We start from the raw sequence: 17,143 nt of genomic DNA, 5'->3' as shown, positions 1-17,143 counted from the left end.
TCAAGAGGGCGCAATTCGCATCCGATATGGCACACATTTTGTACAACTGATTCTCTCAATAGCTTGATACAGCTCCCATATGAACCTATCTCCCTATTTTGCTTTTTGAGCCCCTACTACAAGGCGCAATTCTTATCCGAATGAACTCAAATATTACGCAATGACTTCTACAACGTTCAGCATTCATTTATGGTCCGAATCGGACTTGAATAGCTCCAATAGCATAACAATTCCTATTCAATATTCTTTGTTTGCCTAAAAAGAGATACCGCGCATAGAACTGGACAAACAAATGGTGGAGGGTATATAAGATTCGACCCGGCCGAACTTAATGCCTTTTGACTTGTTTCTCTTTTTGATTTTACTTCACCTTCGCTGCCAGCCACTGTTTCACTTTGTCGCCATTGATCTGAGGACACACCGTCGATAGAATTTCGCACACCTTGCACAACGTCAAGTGTTTGCACCCTCCTTTCTTCACGCAGGCATTGTTATGGAAACACAACAAAAAAAAAACCGAAAAAAAGAGTACAAAAGTGGAAACCAACAAATAAAAGCCGAAAAGCAAAGAATTAAGAATGAGTTTTTTTTTTTGGATATTGGTCTTGGCCATTTCATTGCCTGCCAAATTGGCAGCTAGTTTCAATTTTCGACAAAATGCAGCTGCTTTCCTCTTGTGATGTGATTTAAAGTGAAATTTGTTTTGGTAGTGAGTTTGTGTTTTTTTTTTTTTTGTATTCCAGCCTTCAGTTTGCTGGTGTGGCAAATTCACATTCAAAATTTGAAACGGAAATGATTAAGCATACAAGGTGTGTGCTTTAATTTTTTTTTGGTTATCAGTATTGAAAATAATGCATATTGAAAATAACATGAAAATCGAGCATGTTTGTTTGAAAATGCTTACGTTTTCAAATTTGTTGTTGTTTTTTTTGAAATTTTTAACACCACTTGTTCGAACTAAATGTGACACCCAATATTTGATTTTGTTTATTAAACAAAATTTTGGGTTTTCTTATTTGGCTTTGGTGTGCGAGAAAATTTATTGCATTTTACCAAAAATTCTTGTTGTTACATGAGCAAAATCAATGCAAGCAATAGAGTATGGCAAAAATTTTGAAAAAAAAAACCATACGAATTCAATATGAAATTTTGGTTTTTGTAATAGGAGGAATGGGGCAACATTCCTCCTTAGCGTTTATAAATAGAGATTATACTATGCGCGAATTATGCTAATGAAGAGAACCACATTCCATATTTCATTTCGAGGGGTTACACTGATCGAAATTACATTGAAATCGTTCATGTTTCAATTCAAGGTTTGAATCCTTAGAAGACGACTTATTAGTCTTCTAAGAATCCAAAACTTTAATTGAAACATAAAAATTTACCGATTTGAATCATAAACGGCAAAAGATGACTTATTTACCCAACTGAAATGTAACTATGTCAGCGCTGGTGTCTTGAGATACAAAATACTTTAGTCCGCTTAATACAAGGTGTTCAAGGTTTACCGGTAGTTTTCCTCCACTTAAGACAAACATCTTTTAAATGTTAGTTTATCACTTTCGTTACAGCCTAATCTACAACCAAACGATACATATACTATACATATCTACACACATGTTCACTTGCTGTTCACATTTTTCTTTGGCACTTGTTCAATTCCTTAACATGCAATTTCGTCCAAATGGTCATAAATTATGGCAAAACGTGACAAAAAGTTTACGAAAAATTTTACATATCACATAAAACTACAAAAGCGTTTACACATGTTAAAGTGTATGTGTTATTCAATGCGAATTTAAGGACTACTTTTCTAGTTTTTTAGATTAAAAAAAAAAAAAAAAAAAAAATTTGCAACCACAATGTTTGCTGGGACATGTTACATCTCATTGGGAAAAAGTGAAAAATTTTTGAAAAAAATTTTTAAAAAATTGTCTTTACATATTCTCCGCGCTTTCGTTACTCACAAAATGTAAGTCTTAACGTACTTGTGGAGTATCTCATATTGTCGTTACAAATCTAAAAATATGCATGTATTTAAACTGATATTAGATTTATTTAATGTGAATTTAAGGACTACTTTACTAGTTTTTTAGACTAAAAAAAAAAAAATTTTGCAACCACAATGTTTGCTGGGACATGTTACATCTCATTGGAAAAAAGTCAAAAATTTTTTTGAAAAAATTTTTTGAAAAATATTCTTTACATATTCTCCGCGCTCTCGTTACTCACAAAATGTAAGTTAACGTACTTGTGGAGTATCTCATATTGTTGTTACACATCTAAAAACATGCATGTATTTAAACTGATATTAGATTTATTCAATGCGAATTAAAGGACTACATTTCTAGTTTTTTAGATTAAAAAAAAAAAAAAATTTTTAATTTGAATTTAAGGACTACTTTACTAGTTTTTTAGATTAAAAAAAAAAAAAAAAATTTTGTAACCACAATGTTTGCTGGGACATGTTACATCTCATTGGAAAAAAGTCAAAAAAATTTTTTGAAAAATTTTCTTTACATATTCTCGGCGCTCTCGTTATGTGCATGCATTTAAACTGATATTAGATTTATTTAATGCGAATTTAAGGACTACTTTTCTAGTTTTTTAGATTAAAAAAAAAATTTTTTTGCAACCACAATGTTTGCTGGGAAATGTTACATCTCATTGGAAAAAAGTCAAAAATTTTTTTGAAATAATTTTTTGAAAAATATTCTTTACATATTCTCCGCGCTCTCGTTACTCACAAAATGTAAGTCTTAACGTACTTGTGGAGTATCTCATATTGTTGTTACACATCTAAAAACATGCATGTATTTAAACTGATATTAGATTTATTCAATGCGAATTAAAGGACTACATTTCTAGTTTTTTAGATTAAAAAAAAAAAAAAAATTTTTTTGCAACCACAATGTTTGCTGGGACATGTTACATCTCATCGGAAAAAAAGTCAAAAATTTTTTGAAAAAAAATTTTTGAAAAATTTTCTTTACATTTTCTCCGCGCTCTCGTTACTCACAGAATGTAAAATGCTAAAGTGTATGTGTTATTTAATGCGAATTTAAGGACTACTTTACTAGTTTTTTAGATTAAAAAAAAAAAAAAATTTTGCAACCACAATGTTTGCTGGGACATGTTACATCTCATTGGGAAAAAGTCAAAAATTTTTTGAAAAATATTTTTGAAAAATTTTCTTTACAAATTCTCCGCGCTTTCGTTACTCACAAAATGTAAGTCTTAACGTACTTGTGGAGTATCTCATATTGTCGTTACACATCTATAAACATGCATGTATTTAAACTGATATTAGATTTATTTAATGTGAATTTAAGGACTACATTTCTAGTTTTTTAGATTAAAAAAAAAAAAAAAATTTTGCAACCACAATGTTTGCTGGGACATGTTACATCTCATTGGAAAAGTCAAAAATTTTTTTTAAAAAATTTTTTGAAAAATTTTTATTACATATTCTCCGCGCTCTCGTTACTCACAGAATGTAAAATGCTAAAGTGTATGTGTTATTTAATGCGAATTTAAGGACTACTTTTCTAGTTTTTTAGATTTAAAAAAAAAAATAAAAATTTTTGCAACCACAATGTTTGCTGGGACATGTTACATCTCATTGGAAAAAGTCAAAAATTTTTTTGAAACATTTTTTTTGAAAAATATTCTTTACATATTCTCGGCGCTCTCGTTACTCACAAAATGTAAGTTTTAACGTATTTGTGGAGTATCTCATACTGTCGTTACACATCTTAAAAACATGCATGTATTTAAACTGATATTCGATTTGACATAAACGAAGGACTTTACTTGGTCACTTATTTTTCAATGCAACTTCCTAACCCCACACAACAACTAAAATTTTACACATTTCTGACAAAGTTTACAAATATCCTAAGTGACACAACATGTTGTTCGAGAATTGTTTAAAACTTACAAAAATTGATTTGAAATACTAGGCGAAAAGTTTTTCCTTAGAAATGAAGCAATAAAATTTGCACATGCAAATATCTGCAATTAACATGTCGGTGAATGGAAAATTTTACACAGCAATGAGGTGTATTGGGCAGAAAAGCATTTAGAAATAAACCTCTGGCAAAACTTCCAATGCCAATAAAACGGAGACAAAGTTTGTTCTATGGGAAAATTTGGTTTGAAAAAATTTTTAATAAAATATTAAAAACAAGTAAAAACGCAGAAAGTTCGGCCGTGCTACCACCATGGATAAATTTAATATCAAAATTTATTATAACACTGCTGAAATCCGTATTAATATCCAATTATGGTTAGGTTAGGTTTGGTAAGAGTGGCAGACCTCTACAGACTCACTTAGACAATTTTAGGTCCATTGTGATGCCACAGTAGCGCTAGACCAAGTCTTCTGGCGGGAATCGAACCCACTACCCTTGCACTTTTAATCCAAGCGCGCTACCAACTCGTCTACCGGAGCACCATGAAAATTAAATTCAATTATAATCCGATCTCTATACAAATAACACTTCGAAATTTCAGCGAAATCGGATAATAAGTGCGCCCTTCGTGTGATTAAGCCCTAATTCGGATGATCGATTTATATGGCAGCTATATCTAAATATGGCCCGATCTGTACAATCTCTTGATTGGATATCGGTAGTCTTAAAGCAGCTCACTGTTTCAAATTTCAGCAAAATCGAAGACTAAATGCGCCTTTTATGGTCTTTAGACCCTAAAGCTAAAGATCGGACTCTATGGCAACTATTTCTAAATATAGCCCGATCTGGATTATATTCGGGACAGAGGTTGGAAGTCTTGATAAAACTCACTGTTCCAAATTTCAGCGAAGTCGGACAATCAATGGGCCTGTTATAGGCCTAAGACCCAAAATCGACAGATCGGTCTATATGGTAGCTATATCGAAATATGTTCCGATCTAGACCATTTTTGGTTCGAATATTGACGGGCCTTATAATACTCACTATTCTGAATTTCAGCGAAATCGGGCAATAAATGCGACTGTTATAGGCTGAAGACCCTAAATCGGCATATCGGTCTATGTGGCACCTATATGTAAATATGGTCCGATAGACACCCTATTCGGGTAGGATTGCGAGGATCATAGTGTAACTCACAGTTTCAAATTTCAGCAAAATCGGAGAATCTGGACCAAATTCGCGACAGATGTTGCGAGTCTTGATACCACTCACTGTTCCGAATTTCAGCGAAGTCGGATAATAAATGCGCCTGTTATAGGATTAAGACCTAAAACCGGCAGATCATTCAATATGGTAGCTATATAGAAATATGTTCCGATTTGGACCATTTTTGGTTCGGATATCGACAGACCTAATAAAACTCACTGTTCTGAGTTTCAGCGAAATCGGGTAATAAATACGCCTGTTATAGGCTTAAGATCCTATATCGGCATATCGGTCTACACCATACTCGGGTCGAGGTCCCTAGTGCAACTCACTGTTTCAAATTGCAGCAAAATCGAGATGCGCTTTTTATGGTCTTTAGACCCTAGCTGAAGATCGGTCTCTATTGCGGCTATATCTAAATATAGACCGATTTGAACCATATTCGGCACAGATGACGGGAGTCTTGACACAACCCACTGTTCCCAATTTCAGCGAAAGACCCAACATCGGCAAATCGGTCTATATCCAAATAGGTTCCAATCTGGACCCATTTTGGTTCGGATATCGGTGGGCCTAAAAAAGTCACTATGCTAAATTTCAGAAGAAATCGCTTAATAAATGCGCCTGTTATAGGCTTACTCAAAAAAATCTATCACTTGAATCCCCATGATTTTAATGGGTCAAATAACCTATTGAAGGCGACTTTATGAGGTAAAGCACCACCTAGATTCTTGGACACAAAGTTTCATGTCATAGTCGTAATCTGCTCTCAAATGCCTTTCATTTGAGTTTCATTAAGCTATGATCGAGTAATATTACCATTTGGGGGGTTCATCTGAGACGGGCGAACCTTCAATTACTTGGGCCTAATTTTTTATGTCATTTGAGTCCTATATTGATATGCACATCCAATATGGAGCAGTTTTTGGGATTGGGCGACCCCTTGGATACTTGAACCAAATTGGATACTTGAACCAAAATAATGCGAATTCTACTATCCAATATCTTTCATTTAATACCCACATTGTCCCCATCGTTCCACTTTTGATTTTGGGTGGCCTTTTTGAGGTAAAGGGGGAGGGTCCGCCGCCCTTGCGATATCAAAAAATTATATAGCCCATACTTCCTTCCTGACCATATTCGTAATCTACTCCCGAATACCTTTCATTCGAGCCTCATATTATCATTATCGTCCAATAAACCTATTTTGGGGGGTTTTGGGGTCGGGGCCCCCAGTTTTTAATATTAAATTCGTACTCCACTTTTGAATACCTTTCATTTGAGTCCCATATTGCCCCGATCGATCCACTTTGTTTTTTGGGGTAATGGGGAGGGTCCGCCCCCCTTGCGATATCAAAAAATTATATAGCCTATTGCTCCTTTCGGACCACTCCCCACTCTATTTGAAGCAGAATATACCGACTATGGCAATATGTGTCTCAAATGTGGTTTTTAGAGAATAGTATGGCTCTGGGTTTGTTATTTCCTCCTAATGCTGGCGACATTGTGAGGTGCTTTGCCATGTAAAAACTTCTCCCCAAAGAGGTGTCGCTCTGCGGCACACCGTTCGGGCTCGACTATAAAAAGGAGGTCCCTTATCATTGAATTTTAAATTGAATCGGACAGCACTCATTGATATGTGAGAAGTTTGCCCCAGTTACTTAATGGAATGTTCATGGGTAAATTTTCATTTGCAATATGAAATCGATATCCACTTTCGGGGTAAAGGTTTTGGCAACTTCAATCCACTACCAAAACCAAGATATTGTAAATAGTAGATTTAATATCCAAACTTTGATGTCCCAAAAGCCTCAGAGGGATATCATAGTGCCTCAGAGGGATATCATAGATACCGTTAGTCAAGCGACATACAGGGTGGCTGATGAATATTGCTACAATGATGAATATTGCTACATTTTTTTTTCGGTGTATGGAATACATTTTTCTTTTATTCATGTTAAATTAAATTATTAAATTAATTATTAAATTATTATTAATTAAATTAATTAATTAATTAATTAAATTAATTATTAAATTATTATTATTAAATAGAAAAAAAGTTATTACATTTTTTTTTGGTAGCGGCTTTCATCAGCCACCCTGTACATATCTCACTTTCGCAGCATGATATTTCTCTCAAAGATCTTAAATTGTCGAATATGAATATTGAAAGGAAAACTTTGCACCATATATTGTAAAAGAAGGCGCAACGGAGCGGGCCCCGTTCAGCTAGTCTTATATATAAAAATCAATTTGTGTTTGCTTGTGTGTTCCTTATAGACTCAGAAACGGCTGAACCGATTTTCTTGAAATTTCCACAGATGGTGCATAATGACCCCGTGGTAAAAATAGTGTACTACATTTTTTGATATCTGAAGGGGGAGAGGACCCTCCCTCTTACCCTAATTTTCAGATCTCGGAGATGGGTGGTGCGATTTAAGCGAAATCACTCTCTGTGCTGTGTGGTCTCATATAGTACCCTAAAAATAAAAATTTGGTATCCAAATTTCGGATGGGGTACCTAGGGGATCCGCCCCACCCTAAAACCTACCAAACATATTTTTAGACCAATCACGACAATATGGGACTCAAATGAAAGGTATTTAGGATAAGAAAACGTTTCTGATATCCATTTGTCGAACCAAGTGCTAGGGGGACCACCCCAATCCCCAAAACACCCCTAATTCGGACATATTTACCGACCATGGCAATATGGGAATCAAATGAAAGGTATTTGCGAGTAGAATACGAATCTGATATCCAAAAGTGGGACCACGTTTCTGGGGGTCCACCCCATTACCAAAACAGCCCCCCAACTGGACTTATTTACTGACCATGGGAATATGGGGCTTAAATAAAAGGTATTTGAGTGTAGAATACGAATCTGATGGTCAAATGTGAGGCCAAGTGTTTGGGGGCCGCCTTTACGCAAAACCATCCTCCAATGGGGAAAAATTTACGACCATAGCAATATGGGGCTCAAATGAAAGGTCTTTGGGAGTAAAGCACGATTCTGATATCAATATTTGGGAAAAGTGTCTATGGGGCCACCCCACTCCCACAACACCACCCAACCCCCAAAACACAACAAAATCGGACATATTTACCGATCATGGCAATATTGAACTCAAATGAAAGGTATTTGCGAGTCGAATACGAATCTGATATCCAAATATGGGACCACGTTTCTGGCAGTCCACCCCTTCCCCAAAACACCCCCCAAACAGGACTTATTTACTGACCATGGGAATAAGGGGTTTAACTAAAAGGTATTTGAGTGTAGAATTCGAATCTGATATCCAAATATGGGATCAAGTGATTGGGGGGCCGCCTCTCACCAAAAACATCCCCCAAAGGGACAAATTTACGACCATAGGAATATGGGGCTCAAATGAAAGGTCTTTGGGAGTAAAGCACGAATCTGATGTCAATATTCGGGAAAAGGGGGAGGGGGTCTATGAGGCCACCCCACCCCCACAACACCACCCGACCCCCAAAACACCCCTAAATCGGACATATTTACCGATCATGGCAATATGGGACTCAAATGAAAGGAATTTGCGAGTAGAATACGAATCTGATATCCAAATGTGGGCCACGTTTCTGGGGGTCCACCCCTCCCCCAAAACACCCCCCAAACTGGACTTATTTACTGACCATGATTTGAGTGTTGAATACTAATCTGATATCCAAATATGGGATCAAGTGATTGGGGGGCCGCCTCTCACCAAAAACATCCCCCAAAGGGACAAATTTACGACCATAGGAATATGGGGCTCAAATGAAAGGTCTTTGGGAGTAAAGCACGAATCTGATATCAATATTCGGGAAAAGGGGGAGGGGGTCTATGGGGCCACCCCACCCCCACAACACCACCCAAATAGGAAGTATTTGCTGACTATTGCAATATGAGGTTCAAATAAGACGTATTTTAGAATAGAACACGAATCCGATATATATTTTCAAAGCCAACTCACTGAGTGGCCGCCAGGCTTAGTAATTGGGGGACTACCCCAATCCCCTAAATATCCCTAAATCGGGCATATTTACCGACCATGTCAATGTGGAGCTTAAATGGAAGGTATTGGGGGGTAGAACAGGAATTGATACCCACTTTCGGGAACAATTTTCTGCGGGTTTTTCATAGCATGGTATTTCACTAAAAGATCTTTAATTGTCGAAAATAAATATTCAAACAAAAGGAAACTTTTGTTCCGTATAAAGTAAAAGAAGGCGCAGCGGAGAGGGCCCGGATCAGCTAGTTTTATATAAAAAGAAATTTTGCTAAAATTAACTTTAAGTAGAATTAAATTTTAAATTCAAGTTTTTGTCAAATTCTTCTTTTGAAAATATGGATGCAACAATTTTTCTCTCCTGAATGAATTTTCATTTCGATTTCTCATTCAATTCCGTGGCAGCGTTCCCTCTTTGCCACAACATATCAGTTGTTGTACACCTTTGGCTGCATGAAGTTTCTCCGAAAAATATTCCGGTTTCCAGTTCTGTTTTTTCAGGTTTGTTTTTTTTTATGCCACAACAAAAATATGATATATGATCAAGGATATGGTGCATGGTAGGTTTTGTGTGATACCAATCTGACTACTGGTTTACGCATAAAGGGCAAATCGATACCATGTCCAAAAAGAAAAAACAAAAAAAAAAGAAAAAAAAAACTCTTGCTAAATGCACGTGATATGCAGACCTTCATTATAGGAGTCTTCCAATGAAAAACCAGTCATTTATCATTAACAAACATTTTTATGAAAAAAGCAGATGATGATGATAATGATATTGGAGAGAAACTATAGGCAACAACATCATCATTATCATTATCGACATCATTTTCGTGCTCCTTTAACCACAACCATACTCCTTGGATTTTGGGCTTCTTGTGGTCTTCTTTATTCATCGCTTCTACTGTTGGTTGTTGGTAACATCAATTTGGCAAATTGATTCTGTTTCATAAGCTTTTACTACTCCATTCAATGTTTCAGGGCCGATGCCATGGTGTCCTGCTATAAATGCAATTAAAAGGATTCCTAGTGGTTATGGTGTTAGTGTCCGGTCGAACAACATCATCATACATATGTGTCAAATGATGTCTGATGTAGAAAATCCCATTAGGTCAGTTGTGGCCATTGTTGTCATTCATCATCAATTAGTTGGAATTAATTTCATTAAATGCGGAAACAGTACAACAGCTCTGGATCTATGGTATGGGTCAGGCACATTTTCCTAATTAGATCGTTTTGTATGTTAATGGGTAAACTTAACCACATAAATAAGTTAATTAGAAAGGAGTTTTTCTACAAAGGATATTAGGAGTAACTAAAACAAAAGTATGAAGAATAACATACTTAGAGCTACAGATAATTTGTAAACATGTTAATTTAAAAAAAATCAAATTAGTTAAGTATTTTTTCTATGAAAAAATTTTTCAAAATTTTTTTTCAAAATTTGGTGGATTGGTGGATGGTGGATTGAAGTAGCCAAGCCCTTTGCTCCGAAAGTGGATATCAGATTCTACCCTTCTCCAAAAAAATCACACTTGAGCTACATATTGCTATAATCGGTATATAAGTGTGGTTTAGAGGGAGTTTATGAGATGAGACGTTGAGGCCTGAGATACTTGGGCCATAAAACAGATAACAGATTTGAAACCAAATTGCCATTGGTTTAGCAGAGTTTATGGGGTGAGACGACTACCAAACTCTTGGCCTCAAAATTGGATATCAAGTTTTAGACCCATACTTCCATAGTCGGCAAGCATGTCCGGTTTGGAAGGTGCTTTGGGGCTAGGACGGCCCTGAAAATTTATATCAGATTCGTATTCTACTCTAAAATACCTCCGTTTCGAGCCCCATATTGCAATGGTCAGCAAAAACTTCCTTTTTGGGTGTTATGGGGGTGGGGTGGCCCCATAGACCCTCTTCCCGTATTTTGATATCAAATTCGTGCCTTACTCCCAAAGACCTTTCATTTGAGCCCCATATTGCTTTGGTCGTAAATTTGTCTTCTTTGGGGGATGTTCTCGGGGATGGGCGGGCCTTCAAACACTTGATCCCACATTTGGATATCAGATTCGTGTTCTACACTCAAATACCTTTTATTTAAGCCCCATATTGCCATGATCAGTAAATAAGTCCTATTTTGGGTATATTTTGGGGAAGGGGTGGACCCCCAGAAACTTTGTCCCAAATTTGGATATCAGATTCGTATTTTATTCGCAAATACCTTTCAATTGAGTCCCATATTGCCGTGGTCGGTAAATATGTCCGATTTAGGGGTGTTTTGGGGGTTAGGGTGGTCCCCCTAACACTTGGTCCGACATTTGAACATCAGATACGTTTTCTTATCCTAAATAACTTTCATTTGAGTCCCATATTGTCGTGATTGGTCTAAATATATGTTTGGTTTTAGGGTGGGGCGGCCCCCCTGGTACCCCATCCGAAATTTGGATACCAAATTTTTATTTTTAGGGTACTATATGAGAGCACACAAAATTTCGCTTAAATCGCTCCGCCCATCTCCGAGATCTGAAGTTTCTGAAAATTAGGGTAAGGGGGAGGGTCCTACCAATAAGATTTTTTCAAAATTTTATTTTTATAGAAAATTTTTTTTTAAATTTTTTTCTTATAGAAAATTTTTTCAAAATTTTATGTTTATAGAAAATTTTTCAAAATTTTATTTTTATAGAAAATTTTTTCAAAGTTTTATTTTTATAGAAATTTTTTTCAAAATTTTATGTTTATAGAAAATTTTTTCAAAATTTTATTTTTATAGAAAATTTTTTCAAAATTTTATTTTTATAGAAAATTTTTTTAAAATTTTATTTTTATAGAAATTTTTTTCAAAATTTTATTTTTATAGAAAATTTTTTCAAAATTTTATTTTTATAGAAAATTTCTTCAAAATTTTATTTTTATAGAAAATTTTTTCAAAATTTTATTTTTATAGAAATTTTTTTCAAAATTTTATTTTTATAGAAAGCAGTTCTAAAGCATTTTTAATTGTTGCGTCACGTAGGTCCCCCGCGCGGGGTAACAATCTTGTCGTGATGCGGGGGCTGAATCTGAATATAACATTGACTTGCCCCCTATCGAGGATTCCTGCGATGGACTCTCGGGAATTGGAGCTATCCACCTTAATGAAACGGATGAAGAGGACGTCCAGATGATCTCCTCAGAACCGACAGCAGCCGAAACCCCAACTCCCGGTGGAGTGGCGGGAAACTCGCAGGGGGGCAGGCGGAAATTAAAAAAGACGGACGGGCAGAAACGGGAAGAAGGCTACAAACGCTCGTTACGGTATCTGAGGAAGATGGAGGGTCTAAAGCCATCCACTCTGATGATCCGTGACAATCGTTTTATGCGCAAGCATAGGTTCCACGTGAAGAAGTACAAGTCTATGATGAATACTACTGTCGTGGAACGTATGGTTCCCTCTACTACATTGGACGATACCGGAACTGACACCGACGCAAACACTTCAACTGGAGATGTCACATACGTTACAAACAATAGACCGAGACCGCCAGTGGAAGCACCGCGTGCGTAATACCAGACCCAGAAAAGGACAAAACTGTTAAGCCGAGGCCTTTCGTTGATACTGCCGCCAGGGTCAGGAAGGGTGGTCAGGAGAGTGTCCTCGCCACAAGGGTACGTCACTCAAATGACAAGCCCAATTCAGGAAACAAACGGCAGCGATCTGGCGATACAAAGGCGCCTGATGACAAAAAGGCCAAGAAATTTACCAGCTTGTCATCAGCGCCTGAGTTACAGGGCGCTATCCTGGACCGGAGCAATCCTGAAGGTCAGCTATCCACTGAGAGATGATTATTAGTCGAAGAGAAGATTCTCCGAGCTCTATCGGAAGTCATTGGAAAACCAATGGAGCACTGATAGAGTGGGATGCCGTAGGAAAGAGGACGCGTGCGAGGGAGTTCGAGAAGATTCAGAGACTGGCCTGCGCCGGGATCCTCAGGGCAATAAGATCCGCACCGCAGGCAGTCCTGGAGGCAATGCTGGATATGCATTCCATTGGGGCTTAAATTTGGAACTGCACCGCCACTTCGATCTGGGTGTTATGGATACGAAGGGTGGACTGAGAAGGATCTGCTACTACCTGGCACCAGTGCCGACTGGATTGAGGGCAATCGCGATTCTTTTTCCTAAGAGGGACGAATGGAGGGCGGATGGTGTACTTGAGGAGGATGAGACCTCGATCTACACAGATGGCTCCAAGATGGAGTCAGTGACTGGATTGGGGGTCTACTCTGATGCACTCAATATCAGTATGCCTCTGAGACTGCCGGACGAGTGTACGGTCTTTCAGGCAGAGGTCTGTGCCATTGCAGTGACCGCAAAAGAAATTCTATTAAGTGGCTTAACGCCCTCCAAACTCAGAATTTATGTGGACAGTATGGCGGCGCTCAAGGCCTTGAGGTGGAGGATGGTGAGGTTGAGATGCGTGGCGGACTGTTTGGAATCCCTGGATAGGCTCCTGGCCCACGCTAATGACGCTAACATAGGTTCCTGTGCATGAGGGGATTCCAGGAAATCAGAGAGCGGACGAGTGCGCCAGGAAAGGTTCGTCTGCGCCGAGCGGACTAGTCATGTAAGACCGATGACTATTCCGCCCGGCGCAGACGAACCCCTCCTGGCGTGCCATTTGTCGAGCTACTGAACACAGTAGATCGGACGGCCAGGGCGGCGTTGGTGGCGAGGTGGGACTCGGTAGATGGCCGGTCATCGACCGAAGGAGGACAAGGGAGTTGCTGGCATTCGATAAGAGGTCGAAGAGTACTCTGACAGGGGTCATAACCGTACACCGTGCCATAGGCCGCATGGCGGCGCACATGGACATACCGCACCATGACTTCTGTAGAAGTTGCCTCGATGAGGATGAGGAGGAGAGTACTGAGCACTTGCTGTGTTCCTGTCCGGGTCTGCAGAGACGTAGGCTCTCCTTTCTGGGGAGCCGTTTCTTCTGCGATCTGGGTGAACTTCCAAACTTACCTCCGGTATCCTTCCAGAGGTTTGTTGAGAGAACAGGATGGTTACGACGGGAGGTGCCACAAGCTCCGGTGTAGGTATATACGTGCTTGCGTAGGTACGGGCGGTTCTTAACCCCTCGTTTGGGTTTCTCCACACCTCCTTTTCTTTTATTCGTGTACAACCTCTAGTACGAGGTCTCACATTTTCAATGTCTTCTCTTTCTCTCCCTAGGATACCACAATGGGCCAAATTGGCCTCCGAGTGAACTCACCTTTGGTGGGCATCCCATTCAACCTAACCTAGACCTACCATAGGACATACCTCAACTGTGTAAAGACAAGGTCAAATTAAGTTACTGCTTCATCTCAACGGTACGGCTGAATAACAACAAGGCCGCAGAAGGCGATGGTGGCCAGCTGAGCGGAGGAGACACTATGATAAGACGTATGTAATAGGTTTAGAAGAACACATGCTCGACGATAAGATGTTCAGCATACGATTGTTCCAATTTATGCTTATAGTTTAGGTGTAAGGTTTTATATAGTCGCCACCGTCCGACTTTTGACTTCCTTACTTTTTGGTATTTTAGGGAAAATCGTTTTTTTTCAGTTTATGTTACAAAATGGATTTGTGAATACCTTTGCTATCCAGCTAGGATTTTTTCGTCTCTTGTCCACTTTCCAAATAAAGCCTTGTACATTTCTCTCTCTCTCTCTCTCTCTACATATCCTTCATATGATTTATTTTCCCAGTTTTTATTGCGTTTTTGTAGCAGATGATATTTTTTCTTATAATTTTTCAAAGAAAACAAATGAATCAGCATTAAATTCAAGGTAGGCAGACAAAACAACGTTGATAGAGTTGAAAAAATTAAATTAGAGTAAAGAAAAGGGATTCAGCAGTTGCTGTGAATGGTCATGATGATGAGAAATATGCTGGAGACAGAGGATTAAAAAGTGTATTAGGGTGGATTAGAAAATAATGTAAATAAAATTTTGTAGTGACAACAAAAGTGGTATGTGAAAGATCCGAGATCCGAGACCGGTTTATATGGCAGTTATATCAGATTATGAATCGATTTGGACAAACATTTTCCAGAAAATTTCTGCCAAATGGGATAAGAATTGCGCCCTCTAGAGGCTCATGAAGTCAATATCCGAGATAGGTTGACATGGGAGCTAATCAGGATTTGGATCGATCCAGAAAATATTTGGCACAATTATTGAAAGTGGAAACAAGACACTGCATGCAAAATTTCAGCCAAATCGAAAACTAATTGCGCCCTCTATAGACTCAAGAAGTCAAGATCCGAGATCGGTTAGTATGGCAGCTGTATCAGATTATGAATCGATTTGGACTATACTTAACACAATTTTTTGCAAGTCATAACAAAACATTTTCCAGAAATTTTCTGCCAAATGGGATAAGAAGTGCGCCCTCTAGAGGCTCATGAAGTCAAGATCCAAGGTCGGTTTACATGGGAGGTATATCAGGTTATGAATCGATTTGGACCATACTTAGAACAGATGGACAATACTCAAAACAAAACACCTGGAGCAAAATCTCAGCTTAATGGGATTAGAGGATCTAGGGGATCTAGAATTGCGACCTCTAGAGGCTCAAGTAGTCAAATTCCGATATCGGTTTATATGGCAACTATACCAAAAATATGGACCGATTTAGCCCACTTACAATCCCAACCGACCAGCACTAATAAGAAGCATTTATGCAAAATTTCAAGCACCTAGCTTAACTTTTTGAAAGTTAGCGTCCTTTTGACAGACAGATAGACAGACGGACGGACATGGCCAGATCGACTTAAAATGTCATAACGATCAAGAATATATATACTTTATGGGGCCTTAGAGGCATATTTCTAGGTGTTACAAACGGAATGGCAAAATAAGTCTTCCCCCATCCTATAGGCGGAGGGTATAATAAGCTATTTTGTGCAAAATTATGTTATGGTTCATTGAAAGCCTGTCCTTCCTAATATGCTAAACTCTCTCTTCTCACCAACGTGATATGCTTGGGCGTTGAAGCTGGGTAGACACGATTGTGGTTTTTTTTTTTTTTTAATGACTTGATACAATTTCTCAATTTTAGAATGAATTTTTTTATGGACTAAAGGTGATTTTCTTTTTTTTTCTCCAATTTCACATAGTCACTCACACATTCACATATGCACTCTCTATTCTCAACCCATCTCAATGGCAAACTCATTTCGAAATGGAATGTGTTGATGATGTTGGTTGAATTTTTTTTTTTTTAATTTTTTTCAAACATTTCTTATGAATGTTACCTTCTCTTAATGAAATAAGGGAGAAAATCCAAATAACCTTCAAAGAAGCAACAATGTTGATGTATGGGATATTCCATAGTTAACGGGTTAAGCATTTTTAATGATTTAATGAGACAGAATAATCTTACATGGTATACGCTCCTACAAGATAGGACAATTTTTAATCACTTTTCTTACCTTACGTTGTTCAACAAGTGATAGATAGGCTTAAACAGTTCCTGAAAAGAGTAAAAGAAATGCAAAAATTATTAAATATTTTATGATTTATAAGTAGAGGCATAGGTCTCGGCTTGTCAAAACTTTATGACAAAGAAGTAAAGCATGCTAAGTTCGGCTGGGCTGAATCTTATTTACCCATGGATCGCATTTGTCGATTTTTTCTCCCGGTGTTTTTTTTAGGCAAAAAGGATAAAAGAAAAGAATTGCTATGCTATTGGAGCTATAGTAATAGTCGGACAATAATTAAATTGAGTATTGAAGACCACAGTAGAAGTCATTGAGTAAAAGTTCAGCAAATTCGAAAAAGAATCGCGCCCTTTCAGGGCACAAGAAGTAAAATAGGGACATCAGTTTATATGGGAGCTGTATGAGGCTATAGATCGATTCAAATCATGATCCTTTGACACGTATGTTAAAGGTCACGGGAGAAGCCGTTGTACAAAATTTTAGTCAAATTGGATAATAATTGCGTCCTCTATAGGCTGAAAAAGCCTAGATCTCAG

The 17,143-nt window shown here is 37.8% G+C and overlaps 1 protein-coding gene across 1 annotated transcript in view; it reads right to left on the bottom strand.

The window, feature by feature from the left end:
• Positions 1-16,622, bottom strand: part of LOC106092597 (extracellular sulfatase SULF-1 homolog) — a 134,046-nt gene extending 117,424 nt beyond the window's left edge. Inside the window, exon 1 of the mRNA XM_059361762.1 lies at positions 16,599-16,622. The gene's annotated coding sequence lies outside the window, so the exon portion shown is untranslated. The remainder of the gene's footprint in view (positions 1-16,598) is intronic.
• Positions 16,623-17,143: the final 521 nt, after the last annotated feature.

This window comes from Stomoxys calcitrans, chromosome 2 (genome assembly GCF_963082655.1).
Source record: "Stomoxys calcitrans chromosome 2, idStoCalc2.1, whole genome shotgun sequence".
Classification (NCBI taxonomy): domain Eukaryota; kingdom Metazoa; phylum Arthropoda; class Insecta; order Diptera; family Muscidae; genus Stomoxys; species Stomoxys calcitrans.
The sequence above is the reverse complement of the archived record's forward strand: the minus strand, read 5'-3'. Positions and strand labels throughout refer to the sequence as shown.